Raw genomic sequence first — 24,569 nt, forward strand, 5'->3', positions numbered from 1 at the left:
CTCTCTCAAACAATGCCTTGGGTCTGACCTGTTGATGTATGTATAGATGTTCAGATGTGTATTGAGTGCATTATGTGAAGCCTATAGGATGGCTTTACACCCCTCAAATCCAAATATGGAGCTTGATGACAGTTTTTATACTACCCTTCTAATCAGGGACCAATTTAGACCAGTTCTACTGCTGTTGTTATTCTTCCCCATCTAATCAGGGACCGATTTAGACCAGTTCTACTGCTGTTGTTATTCTTCCCCATCTAATCAGGGACGGATTTAGACCAGTTCTACTGCTGTTGTTATTCTTCCCCATCTAATCAGGGACCGATTTAGACCAGTTCTACTGCTGTTGTTATACTTCCCCATCTAATCAGGGACCGATTTAGACCAGTTCTACTGCTGTTGTTATTCTTCCCCATCTAATCAGGGACCGATTTAGACCAGTTCTACTGCTGTTGTTATTCTTCCCCATCTAATCAGGGACGGATTTAGACCAGTTCTACTGCTGTTGTTATTCTTCCCCATCTAATCAGGGACCGATTTAGACCAGTTCTACTGCTGTTGTTATTCTTCCCCATCTAATCAGGGACGGATTTAGACCAGTTCTACTGCTGTTGTTATTCTTCCCCATCTAATCAGGGACCGATTTAGACCAGTTCTACTGCTGTTGTTATTCTTCCCCATCTAATCAGGGACGGATTTAGACCAGTTCTACTGCTGTTGTTATTCTTCCCCATCTAATCAGGGACCGATTTAGACCAGTTCTACTGCTGTTGTTATTCTTCCCCATCTAATCAGGGACTGATTTAGACCTGGGACACCAGGTGTTTGCAATTCATTATCAGGTAGAACAGCAGTAATCTGGACCTGGTAGGATAAGATTTGAATATCCCTGATTTAGACCTTTTTCTTGACAATCTGAAAACCGGCTAAACCATCAACACTAATAAAAAGACTGAGAAAAATAAAATCAAACACAAAAAGATACACATTTCCACATGACACAACATGGATAATGATTACTGCAGTCACTGACTATAGTACACATTCATCTTTTCAGTACTAGTACAATTCTTATACGCCGCGGGAAAAAATGATGTAATTACCGGCTTCACTGACGCAATCTAATGAGGAAGTGTTGTGTGCACGCACCCTTTCGACATACCAGGCACAACGGTGGAAGATGGCAAACACAAACACAGGACCAATGAAACACCAGACATAACGGGGGAGATGCGGAACACAAACACAGGACCAATGAAACACCAGACATAACGGGGGAGATGCGGAACACAAACACAGGACCAATGAAACACCAGACATAACGGGGGAGATGCGGAACACAAACACAGGACCAATGAAACACCAGACATAACGGGGGAGATGCGGAACACAAACACAGGACCAATGAAACACCAGACACAACGGGGGAGATGCGGAACACAAACACAGGACCAATGAAACACCAGACATAACGGGCGAGATGCGGAACACAAACACAGGACCAATGAAACACCAGACATAACGGGGGAGATGCGGAACACAAACACAGGACCAATGAAACACCAGACATAACGGGGGAGATGCGGAACACAAACACAGGACCAATGAAACACCAGACATAACGGGGGAGATGCGGAACACAAACACAGGACCAATGAAACACCAGACACAACGGGGGAGATGCGGAACACAAACACAGGACCAATGAAACACCAGACACAACGGGGGAGATGCGGAACACAAACACAGGACCAATGAAACACCAGACACAACGGGGGAGATGCGGAACACAAACACAGGACCAATGAAACACCAGACATAACGGGGGAGATGCGGAACACAAACACAGGACCAATGAAACACCAGACATAACGGGGGAGATGCGGAACACAAACACAGGACCAATGAAACACCAGACATAACGGGGGAGATGCGGAACACAAACACAGGACCAATGAAACACCAGACATAACGGGGGAGATGCGGAACACAAACACAGGACCAATGAAACACCAGACATAACGGGGAGATGCGGAACACAAACACAGGACCAATGAAACACCAGACATAACGGGGGAGATGCGGAACACAAACACAGGACCAATGAAACACCAGACATAACGGGGGAGATGCGGAACACAAACACAGGACCAATGAAACACCAGACATAACGGGGGAGATGCGGAACACAAACACAGGACCAATGAAACACCAGACATAACGGGGGAGATGCGGAACACAAACACAGGACCAATGAAACACCAGACATAACGGGGGAGATGCGGAACACAAACACAGGACCAATGAAACACCAGACATAATGGGGGAGATGCGGAACACAAACACAGGACCAATGAAATGAAACTTTGTTAAGAAGATAAATGGTCCCAAAGTTTCAACAGTTGTTTGTGTCGTCTGTATTTATTGTGTTGCCACAGTTGTTTGTGTAGTCTTTATTTATTGTTTCAACAGTTGTTTGTGTAGTCTTTATTTATTGTTTCAACAGTTGTTTGTGTAGTCTTTATTTATTGTTTCAACAGTTGTTTGTGTAGTCTTTATTTATTGTGTTTCAACAGTTGTTTGTGTAGTCTTTAATTATTGTGTTGCAACAGTTGTTTGTGTCGTCTTTATGAATTGTGTTGCAATGTCAAACGTAGCACAACTTATATTGATGTGACAAGTACACTTGTCAGGGAGTTCCCGTTTGTGTTTGGCGCTGGGTGGAGAGAGAGGGTGTGTTGGCGCAGGGTGGAGAGAGAGGGTGTGTTGGCGCTGGGTGGAGAGAGAGGGTGTGTTGGCGCTGGGTGGAGAGAGAGGGTGTGTTGGCGCTGGGTGGAGAGAGAGGGTGTGTTGGCGCTGGGTGGAGAGAGGGGTGTTGGCGCTGGGTGGAGAGAGGGGGGCTGGTGGAGAGAGAGGGTGTGTTGGCGCTGGGTGGAGAGAGAGGGTGTGTTGGCGCTGGGTGGAGAGAGAGGGTGTGTTGGTGCTGGGTGGAGAGAGAGGGTGTGTTGGCGCAGGGTGGAGAGAGAGGGTGTGTTGGCGCTGGGTGGAGAGAGAGGGTGTGTTGGCGCAGGGTGGAGAGAGAGGGTGTGTTGGCGCAGGGTGGAGAGAGAGGGTGTGTTTGGTGCTGGGTGGAGAGAGAGGGTGTGTTGGCGCAGGGTGGAGAGAGAGGGTGTGTTGGCGCTGGGTGGAGAGAGAGGGTGTGTTGGCGCTGCGTGGAGAGAGAGGGTGTGTTTGGCGCTGGGTGGAGAGAGGGTGTGTTGGTGCTCGGTGGAGAGAGAGGGTGTGTTGGCGCTGGGTGGAGAGAGAGGGTGTGTTGGCGCTGGGTGGAGAGAGAGGGTGTGTTGGCGCTCGGTGGAGAGAGAGGGTGTGTTGGCACTGGGTGGAGAGAGAGGGTGTGTTTGGTGCTGGATGGAGAGAGAGGGTGTGTTTGGTGCTCGGTGGAGAGAGAGGGTGTGTTGGTGCTCGGTGGAGAGAGAGGGTGTGTTGGCGCTGGGTGGAGAGAGAGGGTGTGTTGGCGCTGGGTGGAGAGAGAGGGTGTCTTTGGCGCTGGGTGGAGAGAGAGGGTGTGTTGGCGCAGGGTGGAGAGAGAGGGTGTGTTGGCGCTGGGTGGAGAGAGAGGGTGTGTTGGCGCTGGGTGGAGAGAGAGGGTGTGTTGGCGCAGGGTGGAGAGAGAGGGTGTGTTGGCGCTGGGTGGAGAGAGAGGGTGTGTTGGCGCTGGGTGGAGAGAGAGGGTGTGTTGGCGCTGGGTGGAGAGAGAGGGTGTGTTTGGCGCTGGGTGGAGAGAGAGGGTGTGTTGGCGCTGGGTGGAGAGAGAGGGTGTGTTTGGCGCTGGGTGGAGAGAGAGGGTGTGTTGGCGCAGGGTGGAGAGAGAGGGTGTGTTGGCGCAGGGTGGAGAGAGAGGGTGTGTTGGCGCAGGGTGGAGAGAGTGTGTGTTTGGCGCTGGGTGGAGAGAGAGGGTTTATTTGGCGCTTGGTGGAGAGAGAGGGTTTGTCTGGCGCTGGGTGGAGAGAGAGGGTGTGTTTGGCGCTTGGTGGAGAGAGAGGGTTTGTTTGGCGCTGGGTGGAGAGTCTCTCTCTCTCTCTCTCTCTCTGTTTCTCTCTCTGTCCCTAGCCGGACCACATCACTAATGAAACCAGGGCTGCCAATAGAACAGCCCCTAAATGAACACACCTGCCAATTACACACTCCCTAATTGGACCAAAGGGGGATGGGGACCGGCTATTACTTTAAAAGGTAATATCTAACACACACACACACACACACACACACACACACACACACACACACACACACACACACACACACACACACACACACCAGACCGGACAACTCCAACTCAGTGTACAATTAGCAGTGTAATTGAGGCCAGACTCGTTAATTTAGTGGAATTAGAACAGTTAATATGCATTTATCCAAATGGCCAGGGGAGGTGGCAGAAATAAAGTGTGTGTGTGTGTGTGTGTGTGTGTGTGTGTGTGTGTGTGTGTGTGTGTGTGTGTGTGTGTGTGTGTGTGTGTGTGTGTGTGTGTGTGTGTTAATTGTACTGTGTTATTCTTCTGGACGAATGAGTTTAGTGGTAATTGGTTTCCAAAAACCTCCCTCTTCTCCCTTCCTCCACCTCTCTCTTTCTCCGCCTCTCCCTCCTCCTCCCCTTCCTCCTCCTCCTCCTATCCCTTCCTTCTCCTCTCCATTCCTCCTCCTATCCCTTCCTCCTCCTCTCCCTTCCTCCTCCTCTTCCTTCCTCCTCCTCTCCATTCCTCCTCCTATCCCTTTCTCCGCCTCTCCCTCCTCCTCCCCTTCCTCCTCCTCTTCCTTCCTCCTCCTCTCCCCTCCTCCACCTATCCCTTTCTCCTCTTCTCCCTCCTCCTGTCCCTTCCTCCTGTCCCTTCCTCCTCCTCTCCCTTCCTCCTCCTCTCCCTTTCTCCTCCGCTCACTTCCTCATCCTCTACCTTCCTCCTTTTCATTCCTAAGGTCTTGTAAAGTAGGGGTGAATTTAATCTAGAGTCCTTCTCTCTATAAAAAGTACTAATAGTGAAGTTTGTGAGAAGGAGGGAGGAGGAGGAGACAGGGGGAGGGAAGAGGAGGAGGAGTGGGAGGAGGAGGAGGAGGGAGGAGGAGACAGGGGTAGGGAAGAGGAGGAAGAGTGGGAGGAGAAAGGAGGAGACAGGGGGAGGGAAGAGGAGTGGGAGGAGGAGGAGTGGGAGGAAGAGGAGGGAGGAGGAGGAGGGAGGAAGAGACAGGGGGAGGGAAGAGGAGTGGGAGGAGGAGACAGGGGAGGGAAGAGGAGTGGGAGGAGGAGGAGGGAGGAGAAGGAGGAGGTGGTTGAAGCTCCAGGGTTATACATGGAGGGAAGATCTGTTATTAGCGCCTCAGTCTCAAGGGTGTGTGTGTGTGTGTGTGTGTGTGTGTGTGTGTGTGTGTGTGTGTGTGTGTGTGTGTGTGTGTGTGTGTGTGGACGTATTTAACTATTCTTGTGGGGACCAAAAGTCCCCACAATAATAGTAAACAAACAAACATTTGACCAACTGGGGACATTTTGTTGGTACCCACAATGTCAAATACTCTTTCTAGGGGGTTTAGGTTTAAGGTTAGAATTAGTGGTAGAATTATGTTAAAGGTTAGAAGTTAGGGTTAGTTTTATGGTTAGGGTAAGGAGCTAGAGTTAGTTTTATGGTTAGTTTTATGGTTAGGGTAAGGAGCTAGAGTTAGTTTTAGTGTTAGGGTAAGGAGCTAGGGTTAGTTGTAGGGTTAGGAGCTAGGGTTAGGTTTAGGGTTAGGAGCTATGGTTAGTTTTAGGGTTAGGAGCTAGGGATAGTTTTAGGGTTAGGAGCTAGGGTTCGTTTTAGGGTTTGGAGCTAGGGTTAGTTTTAGGGTTAGGAGATAGGGTTAGTTTTAGGGTTAGGAGCTAGGGATAGTTTTAGGGTTAGGAGCTAGGGTTCGTTTTAGGGTTTGGAGCTAGGGTTAGTTTTAGGGTTAGGAGCTAGGGTTAGTTTTAGGGTTAGGAGCTAGGGTTAGTTTTAGGGTTAGGAGCTAGGGTTAGTTTTAGGGTTAGGAGCTAGGGTTAGTTTTAGGGTTAGGAGCTAGGGTTAGTTTTAGGGTTAGGAGCTAGGGATAGTTTTAGGGTTAGGAGCTAGGAGCTAGGGTTAGGTTTAGGGTTAGGAGCTAGGGTTAGGTTTAGGGTTAAGGTTAGGTTTTTGGGGTAAGGTTAGGTTTAGGGTTAAGGTAAGAGGACAGGTTAGGGTTAGGCTTAGGGGTTAGGGAAAATAGAATTTTGAATGGGACTGAATTGTGTCCCCACAAGGTTAGCTGTACAGGATTGTGTGTGTGTTTGTGTGTATGTGATCATTATGTGGTAATCAAAGCAGTGCCACACACTGCCATCCCCCTGGGGTAGAGCCCTGTCCAACTGATCAACTCAACTGTAATTGACTGTAACACAAAGGTTAAACGAGATGCTGAGAACTCTGCTTTCTGTACAGTACAGAGAAACACAGATATAGAAGTGTCACGTGCAGAGGAAAGTGCACTGGAGCACACAGGCCTACAGACAGACTGTGTTTAGTTTGTGATGGGCTAAACATGTGGATCAGAGCTCTCTACTGATAAACAGACAGAAGATCACCACAACAACACACACTGACTCACTCTGCTCTGGTCTAACATATTCCCCACTCTCCTCTCTCTTCTCCTCTCCTCTCTTTTCTCCTCTCTCTTCTCCTCTCTTTTCTCCTCTCTCTTCTCCTCCCTTTTCTCCTCTCTCTTCTCCTCTCTCTTCTCCTCTCCTCCCTTTTCTCCTCTCTCTTCTCCTCCCTTTTCTCCTCTCTCTTCTCCTCTCTCTTCTCCTCTCCTCCATTTTCTCCTCTGTCTTCTCCTCCCTTTTCTCCTCTCTCTTCTCCTCTCTTTTCTCCTCTCTCTTCTCCTCTCTCTTCTCCTCTCTCTTCTCCTCTCTCTTCTCCTCTCTTTTCTCCTCTCTCTTCTCCTCTCTTTTCTCCTCTCTCTTCTCCTCTCTTTTCTCCTCTCTCTTCTCCTCTCTTTTCTCCTCTCTCCTCTCCTCTCCTCCCTTTTCTCCTCTCTCTTCTCCTCTCTTTTCTCCTCTCTCTTCTCCTCTCTTTTCTCCTCTCTCTTCTCCTCTCTTTTCTCCTCTCTCTTCTCCTCTCTTTTCTCCTCTCTCCTCTCCTCTCCTCCCTTTTCTCCTCTCTCTTCTCCTCTCCTTTCTCCTCTCTCTTCTCCTCTCTTTTCTCCTCTCTCTTCTCCTCTCTTTTCTCCTCTCTCTTCTCCTCTCTTTTCTCCTCTCTCCTCTCCTCTCCTCCCTTTTCTCCTCTCTCTTCTCCTCTCTTTTCTCCTCTCTCCTCTCCTCTCCTCCCTTTTCTCTCTTCTCCTCTCTTTTCTCCTCCCTTTTCTCCTCTCTTATCTCCTCTCTCTCTTTTCTCCTCTCTCCTCTCTTTCCTCCTCTCCTCTCTCTACTCCTCTCCATGCATCCATCCATCCATTGTTAGAGACAGGATATTGGGGTATTTACTATCTGATCTGAAATGAGAGAGAGAGAGAGAGAGAGAGAGAGAGAGAGAGAGAGAGAGAGAGAGAGCGAGAGCGAGATAGTTAGAGAGCGAGAGCGAGATTGTTAGAGAGAGAGAGAGAGAGAGAGAGAGAGAGCGAGAGCGAGATTGTTAGAGAGAGAGAGAGAGAGAGAGAGAGAGAGAGAGAGAGAGAGAGAGAGAGACAGACAGTACTCTGTCTTCATTTAATGTGTGTTTCCAACCAGTCAGTGAAGCACCACAGTCTAATTGGGCTAAGGATCAGATGGAGATAACACCAGCACTAATGAATGGAAGAACAACGAATTCAAGAAATGCAATGAGCCTCACTAAAACACTAAAACAGTCTCCTCACGGATATCTGCTCCCCTCTTCCTTTCCACACCTCTTTTTACTCCTTTCTCTCTCTCTCTCTCTCTCTCTCTCTCTCTCTCTCTCTCTCTCTCTCTCACCTCAAAAAATCCCCTATACATCACTTCTGCTACAGAAACCCCTGAGGGGCATACAGCACTGACAGAAAAGTCAAGAGATTAAAGTCACAGTCACCATCTGATATCTAAACTAGTAACATCCTGTCTAATGCTCCTACTATGGCCTGATGGCCCTAACACATTCAATGACCTGTTTGTCCCTCCTGGCCATCTGTCCTAGAGCTCTCTGCCTCCCCTCGGCCATGCCCTGACCTCTCCTAGACTGCCACCGCATGGTAAGAGCAGAACCTTTAGCAGTACGACAGACCCTGCAGCCACACACACACACACACACACACACACACACACACATTCTGCTCGTTATGGACACACACCATATGCCTGCCTTCACCAGGTAGCGACACATATAGCTACTCACACACACACCTCTCTCTCACACACACACACACACACACACACACACACACACACACACACACACACACACACACACACACACACACACACACACACACACACGATAGACACACAAATGCACAATACACAGACACACTCATGCATGTATGTGCACAGCTACATGAAGTTAGAATCCCCTGTTGTGTGTGTGTGTGTGTGTGTGTGTGTGTGTGTGTCATGGGGAATGTTAGGTGTGCATGGCCATGTTCTGACCTTCCTCCTTGACCTCTACTTCCTCACTCTGTGTGTCAACACTCCTGGTGGGAGGGGGGTAGTAGTCATGAAGTATAGCTCATGTGTGTGTGTACTGTGTGTGTGTACTGTGTGTACTGTGTGTACTGTGTGTGTACTGTGTGTGTCTGTACTGTGTGTGTGTGTGTGTACTATGTATGTGTGTACTGTGTGTCTACTGTGTGTGTACTGTGTGTGTGTGTACTGTGTGTGTGTGTACTGTGTGTGTGTACTGTGTGTGTGTGTACTGTGTGTGTGTGTACTGTGTGTGTGTACTGTGTGTGTGTGTACTGTGTGTGTGTGTACTGTGTGTACTGTGTGTGTGTACTGTGTGTGTACTGTGTGTACTGTGTGTGTGTATTGTGTGTATTATGTGTACTGTGTGTACTGTGTGTGTGTGTACTGTGTGTGTGTGCTGTGTGTGTACTGTGTGTGTACTGTGTGTACTGTGTGTGTGTGTACTGTGTGTACTGTGTGTGTGTACTGTGTGTACTGTGTGTGTACTGTGTGTACTGTGTGTGTACTGTGTGTGCGCTGTGTGTGTACTGTGTGTGCGCTGTGTGTGTACTGTGTGTGCGCTGTGTGTGTACTGTGTGTACTGTGTGTGTGTACTGTGTGTGTACTGTGTGTGTGTACTGTGTGTGTATTGTGTGTACTGTGTGTACTGTGTGTGTGTGTACTGTGTGTACTGTGTGTGTGTGCTGTGTGTGTACTGTGTGTGTACTGTGTGTGTTGTGTGTGTGTACTGTGTGTACTGTGTGTGTACTGTGTGTACTGTGTTTGTGTACTGTGTGTGTACTGTGTGTGTGTACTGTGTGTACTGTGTTTGTGTACTGTGTGTGTGTACTGTGTGTTTATGTGCTATGTGTGTGTACTCTGTGTGTGTGCTGTGTGTGTGTACTGTGTGTGTACTGTGTGTGTACTGTGTATGTACTGTGTGTACTGTGTGTGTACTGTGTGTGTACTGTGTGTGTGTATACTGTGTGTTCTGTGTGTGTGTAATGTGTGTACTGTGTGTTTGTGTACTGTGTGTACTGTGTGTGTACTGTGTGTACTGTGTGTGTACTGTGTGTGTGTATTATGTGTGCTGTGTGTGTGTGCTGTGTGTGTACTGTGTTTGTGTGTGCTGTGTGTGTGTACTGTGTGTACTGTGTGTGTGTACTGTGGGTGTGTACTGTGGGTGTGTACTGTGGGTGTGTACTGTGTGTACTGTGTGTGTGTACTGTGTGTGTACTGTGTGTGTGTGTGCGCTGTGTGTGTACTGTGTGTGTGTGTACTGTGTGTGTACTGTGTGTACTGTGTGTGTGTGTACTGTGTGTGTGTACTGTGTGTGTATTGTGTGTACTGTGTGTGTGTGTGTACTGTGTGTGTACTATGTGTGTACTGTGTGTGTACTGTGTGTGTGTACTGTGTGTACTGTGTTTGTGTACTGTGTGTGTACTGTGTGTGTGTACTGTGTGTACTGTGTTTGTGTACTGTGTGTGTACTGTGTGTGTGTACTGTGTGTGTGTGCTGTGTGTGTACTGTGTGTTTATGTGCTATGTGTGTGTACTGTGTGTGTGTGCTGTGTGTACTGTGTGTTTACTGTGTGTGTACTGTGTATGTACTGTGTGTGTGTACTGTGTGTACTGTGTGTGTGTGTACTGTGTGTAGTGTGTGTACTGTGGGTGTGTACTGTGTGTGTGTGTACTGTGTGTGTGTGTACTGTGTGTGTGTGTACTGTGTGTGTGTACTGTGTGTGTGTACTGTGTGTGTGTACTGTGTGTACTGTGTGTGTGTACTGTGTGTGTGTACTGTGGGTGTGTACTGTGTGTGTACTGTGTGTGTGTGCGCTGTGTGTTTACTGTGTGTACTGTGTGTGTGTACTGTGGGTGTGTACTGTGTGTACTGTGTGTGTGTACTGTGTGTGTACTGTGTGTGTGTGCGCTGTGTGTGTACTGTGTGTGTGTGTACTGTGTGTACTGTGTGTACTGTGTGTGTGTGTGTACTGTGTGTGTGTACTGTGTGTGTATTGTGTGTACTGTGTGTGTGTGTGTAATGTGTGTGTGTGTACTGTGTGTACTGTGTGTACTGTGTGTGTGTGTGTACTGTGTGTGTGTACTGTGTGTGTATTGTGTGTACTGTGTGTGTGTGTACTGTGTGTGTGTGCTGTGTGTGTACTGTGTGTACTGTGTGTGTACTGTGTGTGTACTGTGTGTGTACTGTGTTTGTGTACTGTGTGTGTGTACTGTGTGTACTGTGTTTGTGTACTGTGTGTGTACTGTGTGTGTGTACTGTGTGTGTGTGCTGTGTGTGTACTGTGTGTTTATGTGCTATGTGTGTGTACTGTGTGTGTGTGCTGTGTGTGTGTACTGTGTGTGTACTGTGTGTGTACTGTGTATGTACTGTGTGTACTGTGTGTGTACTGTGTGTGTGTATACTGTGTGTTCTGTGTGTGTGTACTGTGTGTACTGTGTGTTTGTGTACTGTGTGTGTGTGTACTGTGTGTACTGTGTGTACTGTGTGTACTGTGTGTGTACTGTGTGTACTGTGTGTGTACTGTGTGTGTGTATTATGTGTACTGTCTGTGTGTGTACTGTGTGTGTACTGTGTGTACTGTGTGTGTATTGTGTGTACTGTGTGTGTACTGTGTGTGTACTGTGTGTGTGTGCTGTGTGTGTGTGCTGTGTGTGTTCTGTGTGTGTGTGTGCTGTGTGTGTGTACTGTGTGTGTACTGTGTGTACTAAGTGTGTGTACTGTGTGTGTACTGTGTGTGTGTACTGTGTGTACTGTGTGTGTGTGTACTGTGTGTGTGTCCTGTGTGTGCACTGTGTGTGTACTGTGTGCGTACTGTGTGTGTGTACTGTGTGCGTACTGTGTGTGTGTACTGTGTGTACTGTGTGTCTACTGTGTGTGTGTACTGTGTGTACTGTGTGTACTGTGTGTGTGTACTGTATGTGTGTACTGTGTGTGTATTGTGTGTACTGTGTGTGTGTGTGTAATGTGTGTGTGTGTACTGTGTGTACTGTGTGTACTGTGTGTGTGTGTGTACTGTGTGTGTGTACTGTGTGTGTATTGTGTGTACTGTGTGTGTGTGTACTGTGTGTGTGTGCTGTGTGTGTACTGTGTGTGTACTGTGTGTACTGTGTGTGTACTGTGTGTGTACTGTGTGTGTACTGTGTGTACTGTGTTTGTGTACTGTGTGTGTGTACTGTGTGTACTGTGTTTGTGTACTGTGTGTGTACTGTGTGTGTGTACTGTGTGTGTGTGCTGTGTGTGTACTGTGTGTTTATGTGCTATGTGTGTGTACTGTGTGTGTGTGCTGTGTGTGTGTACTGTGTGTGTACTGTGTGTGTACTGTGTATGTACTGTGTGTACTGTGTGTGTACTGTGTGTGTGTATACTGTGTGTTCTGTGTGTGTGTACTGTGTGTACTGTGTGTTTGTGTACTGTGTGTGTGTGTACTGTGTGTACTGTGTGTACTGTGTGTACTGTGTGTGTACTGTGTGTACTGTGTGTACTGTGTGTGTACTGTGTGTGTACTGTGTGTGTGTATTATGTGTACTGTCTGTGTGTGTACTGTGTGTGTACTGTGTGTACTGTGTGTGTATTGTGTGTACTGTGTGTGTACTGTGTGTGTACTGTGTGTGTGTGCTGTGTGTGTGTGCTGTGTGTGTACTGTGTGTGTGTGTGCTGTGTGTGTGTACTGTGTGTGTACTGTGTGTACTAAGTGTGTGTACTGTGTGTTCTGTGTGTGTACTGTGTGTGTGTACTGTGTGTACTGTGTGTGTGTGTACTGTGTGTGTGTCCTGTGTGTGCACTGTGTGTGTACTGTGTGCGTACTGTGTGTGTGTACTGTGTGCGTACTGTGTGTGTGTACTGTGTGTACTGTGTGTCTACTGTGTGTGTGTACTGTGTGTACTGTGTGTACTGTGTGTGTGTACTGTATGTGTGTACTGTGTGTAGTGTGTGTGTACTGTGTGTGTGTGTGTACTGTGTGTACTGTGTGTGTGTACTGTGTGTGTGTACTTTGTGTGTGTACTGTGGGTGTGTACTGTGTGTGTGTACTGTGGGTGTGTACTGTGTGTGTGTACTGTGTGTACTGTGTGTGTGTACTGTGTGTGTGTGTACTGTGTGTGTGTGTACTGTGGGTATGTACTGTGTGTGTGTACTGTGTGTGTGTACTGTGTGTGTGTACTGTGTGTACTGTGTATGTGTACTATGTGTGTACTGTGTGTGTGTACTGTGTGTGTGTACTGTGTGTGTGTAACGTGTGTACTGTGTGTGTGTACTGTGTGTACTGTGTGTGTGTACTGTGTGTACTGTGTGAGCTGAAGCTGATGACATCCCTCCTGCTGACTCACTGACTCACTGACTCACTCTACTGCTGTGCCTGTTTATGTGTGTGTGTGTACAGTATGTGGTTGTTTGTGTGTGATTGGCACGTGTACACCTGTATGACTTTATACGTGTGTGAGTACACGTCCATATTCTCTTCCTCCTAACTCCTAACTCCCTCCATCTATCTATCTGTCCTCTCCTCCTCCTAACTCCCTCCATCTATCTATCTGTCCTCTCCTCCTCCTAGCTCCCTCCATTTATCTCTGTGTCCTCTCCTCCTCCTAGCTCCCTCCATTTATCTCTCTGTCCTCTCCTCCTAACTCCCTCCATTTATCTCTCTGTCCTCTCCTCCTCCTAACTCCCTCCATTTATCTCTCTGTCCTCTCCTCCTCCTAGCTCCCACCATGTATCTATCTGTCCTCTACAGCTATCTTCTATACCTCTGACACACTCCCTCTGTTCTTGTTGTTTCTCAGTGATCCATTAGTGGACATTAGTCACTCCCTTCCTCCAGGTGACAGCACCCTCATGGGGAGATGAATCCCTATCTTCTCTGCTCGGTCTATCCTCATCCTTCCTCTCTCCACTTCTTCACCTCTCCTCTCCTCTTTCCCCTCTCCTTCTCGCTACTCTCTTCTCTACAGAGCATATGATGAGACCAACCTTTCCTGTCCTCTCCTCTCCTGTCCTCTCCTCACCTCTCCTCTCTTTCCCCTCTCCTCCTCTCTTCTCTACAGAGCATATGATGAGACCAACCTTTCCTGTCCTCTGTCTTATCCCTTTCTCCTCTCTCTAATAAACAATGAGAGCTTCACTTCTAGTCTCCTCTCCTTCTCATTTCCTCTCCTCACCTTTCCTCTCCTCTACATACGAAAAAGTATACAAATGTATGCACTCACTACTGTAAATCTCTCGGTACATGAGTGTCTGCTAAATGACAAAAATGTCAAATGTAAAGAATGTCCTCTCCTCTCCTCTCCTCTCCTCTCCTCTCCTCTCCTCTCCTCTCCTCTCCTCTCCTCTCCTCTCCTCTCCTCTCCTCTCCTCTCCTCTCCTCTCCTCTCCATATCCTCAACACAATGGAAGACCTCTCCTCTCCTCCAGTTCTTCTCTCCTCTATCCCTATTTTCAATCCCCCTATCCTCTCCTCTCCTCTCCTCTCCTCTCCTCTCCTCTCCTCTCCTCTCCTCTCCTCTCCTCTCCTCTCCTCTCCTCTCCTCTCCTCTCCTCTCCTCTCCTCTCCTCTCCTCTCCTCTCCTCTCCTCTCCTCTCCCTCTCCTCTCCTCTCCTCTCCTCTCCTCTCCTCTCCTCTCCTCTCCTCTCCTCTCCTCTCCTCTCCTCTCCTCTCCTCTCCTCCCTCTCTCTCTTACAGTGACAGAAATGTCTTCCCTCTGTATGAGGACAACTCACCTGTCTCCTAGCAACTACCTCTCCTCTCTTCCTCTCTGTCTCCCCCGCTCTAGGTCGTGAGGGAGCAAGAAAACAAGACGCCGGAAGAATAAAGAACTCGTCCTCTTCACGCTATCTCTATCATCTGTCTATCATTTCATATATTCATTCAGTCATTCATTTATTTATTCAGTCATTCATTTATTCATTCATCATTAATTAATTAATTAATTAATTCATCATTAATTCATTCATTCATCAGTCATTCATTACAGGACAATAGAAAATATTCAGATATGTTGATGCACAGTTTATATTACAGAGGAAGAGGGTTGTAGGTTCCATTTCTCATGTGGTAACACCAGGGTTGTAGGTTCCATTCCCTCATGTGGTAACACCAGGGTTGTAGGTTCCATTCCTCATGTGGCAACACCAGGGTTGTAGGTTCCATTCCCTCATGTGGTAACACCAGGGTTGTGGGTTCCAATCCCTCATGTGGTAACACCAGGGTTGTAGGTTCCATTCCCTCATGTGGCAACACCAGGGTTGTAGGTTCCAATCCCTCATGTGGCAACACCAGGGTCGTAGGTTCCATTCCCTCTTGTGGCAACACCAGGGTGGTAGGTTCCATTCCCACATGTGGTAACACCAGGGTGGTAGGTTCCATTCCCTCATGTGGTAACACCAGGGTTGTAGGTTCCATTCCCACATGTGGTAACACCAGGGTTGTAGGTTCCATTCCCACATGTGGTAACACCAGGGTTGTAGGTTCCATTCCCTCATGTGGTAACACCAGGGTTGTAGGTTCCATTCCCACATGTGGTAACACCAGGGTTGTAGGTTCCATTCCCTCATGTGGTAACACCAGGGTTGTAGGTTCCATTCCCACATGTGGTAACACCAGGGTTGTAGGTTCCAGTCCTTCGTGTCAACAGACACACACACACACCTCAGGCGTGCAGTTGATGCCTTGTGAAGCAAGGACTCTCCAAAGGGAGGAAGAATACACACATCAACACATACATGTCATGGATGTAAATGTAGAACTGATGTCTGTTGGATGTAAATATAGAACTGATCCATGTTGGATGTAAATATAGAACTGATGTCTGTTGGATGTAAATGTAGAACTGTTGTCTCTTGGATGTAAATATAGAACTGATGCATGTTGGATGTAAATATAGAACTGATAAATGTTGGATGTAAATATAGAAATGATGTCTGTTGGATGTAAATATAGAACTGATGTTGGATGTAAATATAGAACTGATAAATGTTGTAAATATAGAACTGATGCATGTTGGATGTAAATATAGAACTGACGCATGTTGGATGTAAATATAAAATTGATGTCTGTTGGATGTAAATATAGATCTGCTGTCTTATGGATGTAAATATAGAACTGATGCATGTTGGATGTAAATATAGAACTGATGCATGTTGGATGTAAATATAGAACTGATGCATGTTGGATGTAAATATAGAACTGATGCATGTTGGATGTAAATATAGAACTGCTATCTGTTGGATGTAAATATAGAACTGATGCATGTTGGATGTAAATATAGAACTGCTGTCCGTTGGATGTAAATATAGAACTGATGCATGTTGGATGTAAATATAGAACTGATGCATGTTGGATGTAAATATAAAATTGATGTCTGTTGGATGAAAATATAGAAATGATGTCTGTTGGATGTAAATATAGAACGGATGCATGTTGGATGTAAATATAGAACTGATGTCTGTTGGATGTAAATATAGAACTGATGTCTGTTGGATGTAAATATAGAACTGATGTCTGTTGGATGTAAAAATAGATCTGTTGCATGTTGGATGTAAATATAGAACTGATGCATGTTGGATGTAAATATAGAACTGATGCATGTTGGATGTAAATATAGAAATGATGTCTGTTGGATGTAAATATAGAACTGATGTCTGTTGGATGTAAATATAGAACTGATGTATGTTGGATGTAAATATAGAACTGATGTATGTTGGATGTAAATATAGAACTGATGTCTGTTGGATGTAAATATAGAACTGATGTATGTTGGATGTAAATATAGAACTGATGTCTGTTGGATGTAAATATAGAACTGATGCATGTTGGATGTAAATATAGAACTGATGTATGTTGGATGTAAATATAGAACTGATGTCTGTTGGATGTAAATATAGAACTGATGTCTGTTGGATGTAAATATAGAACTGATGTCTGTTGGATGTAAATATAGAACTGATGCATGTTGGATGTAAATATAGAACTGATGTCTGTTGGATGTAAATATAGAAATGATGTATGTTGGATGTAAATATAGAACTGATGCATGTTGGATGTAAATATAGAAATGATGTCTGTTGGATGTAAATATAGAACTGATGCATGTTGGATGTAAATATAGAATTGATGTCTGTTGGATGTAAATATAGAACTGATGTCTGTTGGATGTAAATATAGAACTGATGTCTGTTGGATGTAAATATAGAACTGATGCATGTTGGATGTAAATATAGAACTGATGTCTGTTGGATGTAAATATAGAACTGATGCATGTTGGATGTAAATATAGAACTGATGTTGGATGTAAATATAGAACTGATGTCTGTTGGATGTAAATATAGAACTGATGTCTGTTGGATGTAAATATAAAACTGATGTATGTTGGATGTAAATATAGAACTGATGCATAATGGATGTAAATATAGAACTGATGTCTGTTGGATGTAAATATAGAACTGATGCATGTTGGATGTAAATATAGAACTGATGCATGTTGGATGTAAATATAGAACTGATGCATGTTGGATGTAAATATAGAACTGATGTCTGTTGGATGTAAATATAGAACTGATGCATGTTGGATGTAAATATAAAATTGATGTATGTTGGATGAAAATATAGAAATGATGTCTGTTGGATGTAAATATAGAACGCATGCGTGTTGGATGTAAATATAGAACTGATGTCTGTTGGATGTAAATATACAACTGATGAATGTTGGATGTAAATATAGAACTGATGTCTGTTGGATGTAAATATAGAACTGATGTCTGTTGGATGTAAATATAGAACTGATGTCTGTTGGATGTAAATATAGAACTGATGTCTGTTGGATGTAAATATAGAACTGATGCATAATGGATGTAAATATAGAACTGATGTCTGTTGGATGTAAATATAGAACTGATGCATGTTGGATGTAAATATAGAACTGATGCATGTTGGATGTAAATATAGAACTGATGCATGTAGGATGTAAATATAGAAATGATGTCTGTTGGATGTAAATATAGAACTGATGCATGTTGGATGTAAATATAGAACTGCTGTCTGTTGGATGTAAATATACAACTGATGCATGTTGGATGTAAATATAGAACTGATGTCTGTTGGATGTAAATATAGAACTGATGCATGTTGGATGTAAATATAGAACTGATGTCTGTTGGATGTAAATATAGAACTGATGCATGTTGGATGTAAATATAGAACTGAGCATGTTGGATGTAAATATAGAACTGATGTCTGTTGGATGTAAATATAGAACTGATGTCTGTTGGATGTAAATATAGAACTGATGCCTGTTGGATGTAAATATAGAACTGATGCATAATGGATGTAAATATAGAACTGATGTCTGTTGGATGTAAATATAGAACTGATGCATGTTGGATGTAAATATAGAACTGATGTCTGTTGGATGTAAATATAGAACTGATGCATGTTGGATGTAAATATAGAACTGATGTCTGTTGGATGTAAATATAGAACTGATGCATGTTGGATGTAAATATAAAATTGATGTCTGTTGGATGAAAATATAGAAATGATGTCTGTTGGATGTAAATATAGAACGCATGCGTGTTGGATGTAAATATAGAATTGATGTCTGTTGGATGTAAATATACAACTGATGCATGTTGGATGTAAATAAAGAACTGATGTCTGTTGGATGGAAATATAGAACTGATGTCTGTTGGATGTAAATGTAGAACTGATGCATGTTGGATGTAAATATAGAATTGATGTTGGATGTAAATATAGAACTGATGTCTGTTGGATGTAAATATAGAACTGATGCATAATGGATGTAAATATAGAACTGATGTATGTTGGATGTAAATATAGAACTGATGTCAGTTGGATGTAAATATAGAACTGATGTCTGTTGGATGTAAATATAGAACTGATGTCTGTTGGATGTAAATATAGAACTGATGCATGTTGGATGTAAATATAGAACTGATGTCTGTTGGATGTAAATATAGAACTGATGCATGTTGGATGTAAATATAGAACTGATGCATGTTGGATGTAAATATAGAATTGATGTCTGTTGGATGTAAATATAGAACTGATGTCTGTTGGATGTAAATATAGAACTGATGCATGTTGGATGTAAATATAGAACTGATGTCTGTTGGATGTAAATATAGAACTGATGTCTGTTGGATGTAAATATAGAACTGACGCATGTTGGATGTAAATATAGAAATGATGTCTGTTGGATGTAAATATAGAACTGATGCATGTTGGATGTAAATATAGAACTGACGCATGTAGGATGTAAATATAGAAATGATGTCTGTTGGATGTAAATATAGAACTGATGCATGTTGGATGTAAATATAGAACTGATGTCTGTTGGATGTAAATATAGAACTGATGCATGTTGGATGTAAATATAGAACTGATGTCTGTTGGATGTAAATATAGAACTGATGCATGTTGGATGTAAATATAGAACTGATGTCTGTTGGATGTAAATATAGAACTGATGCATGTTGGATGTAAATATAGAACTGATGCATGTTGGATGTAAATATAGAACTGATGTCTGTTGGATGTAAATATAGAACTGATGTCTGTTGGATGTAAATGTAGAACTGATGTCTCTTGGATGTAAATATAGAACTGATGCATAATGGATGTAAATGTAGAACTGATGTCTGTTGGATGTAAATATAGAACTGATGCATGTTGGATGTAAATATAGAACTGATGTATGTTGGATGTAAATATAGAACTGATGTATGTTGGATGTAAATATAGAACTGACGCATGTTGGATGAAAATATAGAAATGATGTCTGTTGGATGTAAATATAGAACTGATGCATGTTGGATGTAAATATAGAACTGATGTCTGTTGGATGTAAATATAGAACTGATGCATGTTGGATGTAAATATTGAACTGATGTTTGTTGGATGTAAATATAGAACTGATGCATGTTGGATGTAAATATAGAACTGATGTCTGTTGGATGTAAATATAGAACTGATGTCTGTTGGATGTAAATATAGAACTGATGTCTGTTGGATGTAAATATAGAACTGATGTCTGTTGGATGTAAATATAGAACTGATGCATAATGGATGTAAATGTAGAACTGATGTCTGTTGGATGTAAATATAGAACTGATGCATGTTGGATGTAAATATAGAACTGATGCATGTTGGATGTAAATATAGAACTGATGTCTGTTGGATGTAAATATAGAACTGATGTCTGTTGGATGTAAATATAGAACTGATGCATGTTGGATGTAAATATAAAATTGATGTATGTTGGATGAAAATATAGAAATGATGTCTGTTGGATGTAAATATAGAACGCATGCATGTTGGATGTAAATATAGAACTGATGTCTGTTGGATGTAAATATACAACTGATGAATGTTGGATGTAAATAAAGAACTGATGTCTGTTGGATGGAAATATAGAACTGATGTCTGTTGGATGTAAATGTAGAACTGATGTCTGTTGGATGTAAAAATAGATCTGATGTCTGTTGGATGTAAATATAGAACTGATGTCTGTTGGATGTATATATAGAACTGATGCATAATGGGATGTAAATATAGAACTGATGTCTGTTGGATGTAAATATAGAACTGATGTCAGTTGGATGTAAATGTAGAACTGATGTCTGTTGGATGTAAAAATAGATCTGATGTCTGTTGGATGTAAATATAGAACTGATGCATGTTGGATGTAAATATAGAACTGATGTCTGTTGGATGTAAATATAGAACTGATGCATGTTGGATGTAAATATAGAACTGATGCATGTTGGATGTAAATATAAAATTGATGTCTGTTGGATGTAAATATAGAACTGATGTCTGTTGGATGTAAATATAGAACTGATGTTTGTTGGATGTAAATATAGAACTGATGCATGTTGGATGTAAATATAGAACTGATGTCTGTTGGATGTAAATATAGAACTGATGTATGTAGGATGTAAATATAGAAATGATGTCTGTTGGATGTAAATATAGAACTGATGCATGTTGGATGTAAATATAGAACTGATGTATGTAGGATGTAAATATAGAAATGATGAATGTTGGATGTAAATATAGAACTGATGCATGTTGGATGTAAATATAGAACTGCTGTCTGTTGGATGTAAATATAGAACTGATGCATGTTGGATGTAAATATAGAACTGATGTCTGTTGGATGTAAATATAGAACTGATGCATGTTGGATGTAAATATAGAACTGATGTCTGTTGGATGTAAATATAGAACTGATGCATGTTGGATGTAAATATAGAACTGCTGTCTGTTGGATGTAAATATAGAACTGATGTCTGTTGGATGTAAAAATAGATCTGATGTCTGTTGGATGTAAATATAAAACTGATGTCTGTTGGATGTAAATATAGAACTGATGCATAATGGATGTAAATGTAGAACTGATGTCTGTTGAATGTAAATATAGAACTGATGCATGTTGGATGTAAATATAGAACTGATGTATGTTGGATGTAAATATAGAACTGATGCATGTTGGATGTAAATATAGAACTGATGTCTGTTGGATGTAAATATAGAACTGATGCATGTTGGATGTAAATATAAAATTGATGTATGTTGGATGAAAATATAGAAATTATGTCTGTTGGATGTAAATATAGAACTGATGTCTGTTGGATGTAAATATACAACTGATGAATGTTGGATGTAAATAAAGAACTGATGACTGTTGGATGTAAATATAGAACTGATGCATAATGGATGTAAATATAGAACTGATGTCTGTTGGATGTAAATATAGAACTGATGTCTGTTGGATGTAAATGTAGAACTGATGTCTGTTGGATGTAAAAATAGATCTGATGTCTGTTGGATGTAAATATAGAACTGATGCATGTTGGATGTAAATATAGCACTGATGCATGTTGGATGTAAATATAGAACTGATGCATGTTGGATGTAAATATAGAACTGATGCATGTTGGATGTAAATATAGAATTGATGTCTGTTGGATGTAAATATAGAACTGATGTCTGTTGGATGTAAATATAGAACTGATGCATGTTGGATGTAAATATAGAACTGATGCATGTTGGATGTAAATATAGAACTGATGTCTGTTGGATGTAAATATAGAACTGATGCATGTAGGATGTAAATATAGAAATGATGTCTGTTGGATGTAAATATAGAACTGATGCATGTTGGATGTAAATATAGAACTGATGTATGTAGGATGTAAATATAGAAATGATGTCTGTTGGATGTAAATATAGAACTGATGCATGTTGGATGTAAATATAGAACTGATGTCTGTTGGATGTAAATATAGAACTGATGCATGTTGGATGTAAATATAGAACTGATGTTTGTTGGATGTAAATATAGAACTGATGCATGTTGGATGTAAATATAGAACTGATGTCTGTTGGATGTAAATATAGAACTGATGCATGTTGGATGTAAATATAGAACTGAGAGTGTTGGATGTAAATATAGAACTGATGTCAGTTGGATGTAAATATAGAACTGATGTCTGTTGGATGTAAATATAGAACTGATGTCTGTTGGATGTAAATATAGAACTGATGCATAATGGATGTAAATGTAGAACTGATGTCTGTTGGATGTAAATATAGAACTGATGCATGTTGGATGTAAATATAGAACTGATGTCTGTTGGATGTAAATATAGAACTGATGCATGTTGGATGTAAATATAGAACTGATGCATGTTGGATGTAAATATAGAATTGATGTATGTTGGATGTAAATATAGAAATGATGTATGTTGGATGTAAATATAGAACGCATGCATGTTGGATGTAAATATAGAACTGATGTCTGTTGGATGTAAATATAGAACTGATGCATGTTGGATGTAAATATAAAATTGATGTCTGTTGGATGTAAATATAGAACTGATGTCTGTTGGATGTAAATGTAGAACTAATGTCTGTTGGATGTAAATGTAGAACTGATGTCTCTTGGATGTAAATATAGAATTGATGCATGTTGGATGTAAATATAGAACTGATGTCTGTTGGATGTAAATATAGAACTGATGCATGTTGGATGTAAAAATAGAACTGATGTCTGTTGGATGTAAATATAGAACTGATGTCTGTTGGATGTAAATATAGAACTGATGCATAATGGATGTAAATATAGAACTGATGTATGTTGGATGTAAATATAGAACTGATGTCAGTTGGATGTAAATATAGAACTGATGTCTGTTGGATGTAAAAATAGAACTGATGTCTGTTGGATGTAAATATAGAACTGATGCATGTTGGATGTAAATATAGAACTGATGTCTGTTGGATGTAAATATAGAACTGATGCATGTTGGATGTAAATATAGAACTGATGCATGTTGGATGTAAATATAAAATTGATGTCTGTTGGATGTAAATATAGAACTGATGTCTGTTGGATGTAAATATAGAACTGATGTATGTTGGATGTAAATATAGAACTGATGCATGTTGGATGTAAATATAGAACTGATGTCTGTTGGATGTAAATATAGAACTGATGCATGTTGGATGTAAATATAGAAATGATGAATGTTGGATGTAAATATAGAACTGATGCATGTTGGATGTAAATGTAGAACTGATGCATGTTGGATGTAAATATAGAAATGATGTCTGTTGGATGTAAATATAGAACTGATGCATGTTGGATGTAAATATAGAACTGATGTCTGTTGGATGTAAATATAGAACTGATGCATGTTGGATGTAAATATAGAACTGATGTTTGTTGGATGTAAATATAGAACTGATGCATGTTGGATGTAAATATAGAACTGATGTCTGTTGGATGTAAATATAGAACTGATGCATGTTGGATGTAAATATAGAACTGATGTTGGATGTAAATATAGAACTGATGTCTGTTGGATGTAAATATAGAACTGATGTCTGTTGGATGTAAATATAGAACTGATGTCTGTTGGATGTAAATATAGAACTGATGCATAATGGATGTAAATGTAGAACTGATGTCTGTTGGATGTAAATATAGAACTGATGCATGTTGGATGTAAATATAGAACTGATGCATGTTGGATGTAAATATAGAACTGATGCATGTTGGATGTAAATATAGAACTGATGTCTGTTGGATGTAAATATAGAACTGATGCATGTTGGATGTAAATATAAAATTGATGTATGTTGGATGAAAATATAGAAATGATGTCTGTTGGATGTAAATATAGAACGCATACATGTTGGATGTAAATATAGAACTGATGTCTGTTGGATGTAAATATACAACTGATGAATGTTGGATGTAAATAAAGAACTGATGTCTGTTGGATGTAAATATAGAACTGATGTCTGTTGGATGTAAATATAGAACTGATGTCTGTTGGATGTAAATATAGAACTGATGTCTGTTGGATGTAAATATAGAACTGATGCATGTTGGATGTAAATATAGAACTGATGTATGTTGGATGTAAATATAGAACTGATGCATGTTGGATGTAAATATAGAACTGATGTATGTTGGATGTAAATATAGAACTGATGCATGTAGGATGTAAATATAGAAATGATGTCTGTTGGATGTAAATATAGAACTGATGCATGTTGGATGTAAATATAGAACTGATGTCTGTTGGATGTAAATATAGAACTGATGCATGTTGGATGTAAATATAGAACTGATGTTTGTTGGATGTAAATATAGAACTGATGCATGTTGGATGTAAATATAGAACTGATGTCTGTTGGATGTAAATATAGAACTGATGCATGTTGGATGTAAATATAGAACTGATGTTGGATGTAAATATAGAACTGATGTATGTTGGATGTAAATATAGAACTGATGTCTGTTGGATGTAAATATAAAACTGATGTCTGTTGGATGTAAATATAGAACTGATGCATGTTGGATGTAAATATAGAACTGAT

At 41.7% G+C, this 24,569-nt stretch overlaps 1 protein-coding gene across 1 annotated transcript in view; it reads right to left on the reverse strand.

The window, feature by feature from the left end:
- Positions 1-24,569, reverse strand: part of LOC106604330 (teneurin-2) — a 299,583-nt gene that overhangs the window by 75,461 nt on the left and 199,553 nt on the right. The gene's annotated exons all lie outside the window — the stretch shown is intronic.

The sequence above is a fragment of the Salmo salar genome, chromosome ssa05, assembly GCF_905237065.1.
Source record: "Salmo salar chromosome ssa05, Ssal_v3.1, whole genome shotgun sequence".
NCBI classification, from domain to species: Eukaryota; Metazoa; Chordata; class Actinopteri; order Salmoniformes; family Salmonidae; genus Salmo; species Salmo salar.